Below are 5,012 nucleotides of genomic sequence, written 5' to 3' on the forward strand. Positions count from 1 at the left end.
CAAAGTTGACAGGACGAGCATCAGGCACGATCAAGCCCAATTCTATTAAAGCAGTCGGGCAAACACGACGTAAACAGGAACGGAGAGTGTCCGGTGGTCGTAATCAAATACGCATTACCAGAATATCCTAGCCACGTCGCGTGTCCGCGCGAGCGCGCCCGATCCTGGTTCGCATACATACTCCAGGTAGATGAGTATTCTTTGAACACCGCTTCCATACATCTGCCTACGATATGACGTGTTTCAGTGGGCCGGCGCCACGTACCGATAGGTAATAACGTGTCTGCGGTACATTTATCTTGGCACGCGAGGCGACCATCATGCTCATGAAGCCGAATCAGTGGCGGTGATCTGCCACCATGAGGAAAAAGAATACCTGCCGCGGATTTGTTGCGCACTGTGACGCACAGTCCAAGATTTAGAGGGTGGAACGCGTTAGAAAATCTGTGAAACGTGTGTTCAATTGAGAATCGCCACTCAAAATTCCGATTATCAGTTGCAATTTATGATAACAACGATCAAAATAATAACAATCGTCCGGCGTAAAATAATCGAGTCCGATTATAAGTTTGGGCTAAGTTTAGGTTAGCTAGATGGAACAGCGCACGTGATCGCATGAGAAGCTTATCCTGTGATTACACTCCGCAGAAAATCTCGGATATGGTATAATTTTTCACATAATCGGTCCTTGTTGAAGTGGTCACCGATTCTAAGAAAACTGTACATCTGGTCCTTTTACTTTTCTCGAGCACTGAAGCCATTGACAGCGTATAAACAATAGACTGGGGCGAAGGCAGTATTGAGAAACGTTAAGTTGGTATGGTCGCTAGTTCTACAAGCTAAGTTGGTACGACTCCTAACGACGCTCTTTTGTCTTAGTAGTCGACCACGTGTTAATTATCTAAGTGTATCCGGTGTGTTCAGACGTTTTGTACGAGGTGGTGAAATATAGAAAGTAAAATTCAATCTGTGTGAATCCATTAAATATCAACCCCTAAGCTATATTTAATAACAGGCAGACCATAGACAGTAGACAGACGACGATAGCTTCGGAGTTTTCAGTTATGACGCTGCTAGTGTCACGTCGGAGACACAAGAAATCACGAAACCGATAGATCGCCGGTGATCTCGCGTCGCAGTTCGAACGTTTCGCGAATAAGGTGAAGAGATTGAACTTCGTATAAAATGATGGAATTTTTATTATATAAATCCAACAGAGTGACAGTTCAAAATGTTAGAACAGAATGAGGTCTCGAGCTCTGATTTAGCAGGGTTTTTATATCGAGGTTTTAGTCCCTTTGGAGGGGTTATCGTCGGATGTATATCAGAGGCGGCTATTCCGTTACTGTTTGGTTATTATTCCCATAGCTATGACATGCAGCATGTTTCGTCTATCTGATTACTGTTCCTGAGCGGGTGGCCATCTTGAGCGTGTGACACTAGCGTGCGGATCGGGACCAGCTCAAACTATATTCCTACTTGTACTTACACTTCCGTATTACAATATATTTTCTACTTTACAATTTATCCACACGTTCCTCTCTTTATATATCGAATAACCTCAACAGTCCTAAACTAAGATAACGGAAAAATTGTTGCAATAACGATACACTTAGTGAATATTAATTATTTTGAATTTCTACGGATTGTAGCTAATGTTCTCAATTCCTTTTCCATCTTCTGGCTCTATCTCCTCGCTCTCGTTGTTACTTGCCGAAAGTCGAACCTGAGGAATCGCAACTGACGTAACGTACGTCTCGCAACTCTGTACGCTGTTCCTTCATCCTTGTTTGCTCGCCACCTTTCAATAGACGAGAGAAGAAAGAAAAGAAGAGAAAATATAGATGGAATACGCTGCATATTCTCCCGCGGTGCGTAGCGGTCGGTGGAGGCCGACGAACAAATAACAGGTTGGCCATGGCGATATGAAATACGATTACCCCGGTTCGGCGTACGAGTTGCATCGGTCAGCCGCTGCCAAGTTTTCAGCGCATCGGTTTGTCAGGGCGTGCCGTCGTTCTCGTGCAGCATCTGTAACATGGACAGAATTTTCAAGCATGTCGTGCATCCGTCGCGCGAAAAGGTGTGCGCCGGCTAGAGAAACAGAGATACAGAAAAACAGAGGGAGATGGAACTAATACGCTTAGGGGTTGAGAAAGCAGAAGAAAGAGGGAGAAGAGAGAAACGATATGAGGTAGACATCGCGAGCGCACGGCACACAGAGTCTACACACAGCACGAACTTGTTCGGCTTGGGATAGAATAGGATAGGTGGGGCCGTTATTAATCTGGTGTCGAGTTGAGCACAAAGTTATATAGGAGCTCAGGAAATGAAACACGAGAAACCTCCCCCTCCGTCGTCCTCGCCGCGCTAGCTGGCTCCCTCTTGCTTCGCCTCTTCTGCGTCCACCTACTTCGCCACCCCGTTTTGCCCTCTCCTACTCCCACGTACAGGGCTGGACGATCCTCCATCCCCCTTTTCTCTGTCCCTACAGTCCCTACATTCAACTTTGAATGTATTACCGGACCACCAACCCCCTGGCTGGCTCTTCCAGTCTCCGGTCAGATGGAGATATAACGATCACCGGCACATGAACCATGGGCCCGCGGAGACATGCATATTTATGTCGGCTGCCCATAGTCTCAGTCTGCCGCTGACACTCCGCCTGTCCTTTCCACAAACTTATACAGACCTTCCGCGTTTACTTCGTACCCCAGCTTCACCCTTTTTGCGTCCGCCGATAAGCACCGTTAGCTGCTGTCTGAGGAATTTCGGTGGATGAGTGAAAGTATATCTTTTAACACGTTGACTGCCACAGCGCCCGTATTCGGGTGTCAGCAAAGTTTCCGGTCGCGCCGCGTAACCCACATTCGGGTGTCGCTTATTCGACTACTTGCGGAGGATCGTCGTAGGCATTTGAAAAGATGTTGCACAATAATGAAACTGTGGAATTGTTATAAAAGTAACACGAAAATAGTTTATTGACAAAATTATCTAGAACGTGAAACTTTCAAGCATTCTACGCGTAGCTGAGGTCGGTGGGCACGATTTGGACAGTAAGTCGTTGTTTTCTTCAAATTCCTTCGCGCCTTTGTTCGCTCCATTCCACGTCTTTTATTCGCACACGCGTCTCATGCTTCTCCCGGAATCATTTCTCCGAACGGCGATATTGCGCTGGCTCCGTCGAAGACAAGGACTTTTTGTATCTTCGGACAACCCTAATAATTTCGCAGCTAACAATCGTCCAAATATTCTAATATTTATATTCTTGCTCGTTGCAATTTTGTAAACCGTGGAAGCGTCTGCAACGGAAATTCGCAGAAGGAGCGGAGTGCCAAGTTTTCCGTGCCATTCGATCGCTTTTCCAATTGCGGTGGCGTAAGAAACCGTTTGGTCGGAACAATCTATACCGCACTTCCCTTCGTTATATTCGACAACAGCCACTGGTTTTAACGTTGCGATCAAACGAGACGACAGATGATTCTCGAGACCATCGTTTGAGCGACTCGCGTTACTAAAATATCGATTGCACGCGTCGCCGGACGCAGATTTCTTTGAAAACACGCGTGGCAGTCAACGCTTTAACCGTGATTATCGAATAATATGTGGCGGCACTGAACAGCAAATACCACCACTCGACACTAAGTAGCGCAGGACGACGACAGCGCAGTGGTTAGCGCCTTAGGTAAATTAGAAGAACAATAGCAGTACCCCATCAGCGACATCTATCAATTGTCACGGACAATACACATACACCTCAAATATGTAGAAATTTGAAGCTTCAGAAGTTAGAACCATACATTTTTCTAACAAAAGTTAGGTTATATGCCTAAAACTAGTTTTACGACACTTTCGCTGGAAGATAAGATTGTTGAAGGAAATATAGAGGAGGGACACTAAAGTCCTACTTTTATCTGGAAAATGTAAGGTTTCTAGGAAAAATTAGGATTAAAATGTAGAAGACGAAAGGAAGTTTGTGGCTAAGTATAATACCAGATATCGATGGGCAGAGTCAAACGACAAGAGTGAATGGATAATAAAACTAATAATCTCTCGGGAAGCAGAAGAGAGGGGGAAAAGGATAAAGGAATCCAAATATAACATACATTACAGAAAAATGGCCGAAGAAGGGTTAGCAAAATACATAGAAGGGAGGATGAAGTGGAAGGACAGAAAAATATTAGCAAGATTCAGATGTGGAAACGAGACCAAAGCAAGGGAATACTGGAAAGAAGAGGGAGAAGAAAGATGCAGGTTATGTAAAAGGAAAGAAGAAGTACCAAAGGACACAGAAAACATACCAAACGAGACTGGAGACTGGTTTAAGCGAACTAAAAGCAATAATAGAGAAAGAGAGAGGGCAATACAAAACGGAGAGGAACGACAATAAGCACAGGAAGGAGGCAAAAACCCAAAAGTTGCTATGGTGTATTTAGAGACAAAATAATGAAGGCAGTGCTATTGCACTTTTATTATATTGTTATTTATCGTATTATTAAATATTGTTATATTTAATAGAGTGGATACATAAGAATCGAAATAGGTAAAAGAGCAATAATAAATAAAAGATAATAACTAACAATCTCTCGGACGATCGGTATCTGATATCCGTTTAAACGATCCATTAATAACACTCTAAAGTTCAATAATTACATTCTCTCGCCTACCGATAAGGAACAATATTCTTAGCTTATCTTATCTGTCATTCGATCCATCTCGCGCTATTTCGAGTTACCGATACTTCTGACGTTAAAAATCTGCACTCGGAGAAACCCTTGGCTCGTGATCTGAAATTCGATCGTTGCAAGGCTTAATTGCTAATATATAGGGGGACTAGATTCGAAAGGGCGACAATGGCAAGAAGGCATGAATTACGCGGAGCCGGTTGTCGTCAGCCGGCGGCTAGATTCCTTCGATATCGAGGGGCAGAGGAATGAAATTAATCGGTTTTACACCGGACCGGGTGGCTAGGGGTTGGTCCGGCCGAGAGTCCAGGCCTTTGGCGGCGGGCG

Source organism: Bombus impatiens, unplaced genomic scaffold, assembly GCF_000188095.3.
Source record: "Bombus impatiens unplaced genomic scaffold, BIMP_2.2 scf_0152, whole genome shotgun sequence".
Taxonomy (NCBI): domain Eukaryota; kingdom Metazoa; phylum Arthropoda; class Insecta; order Hymenoptera; family Apidae; genus Bombus; species Bombus impatiens.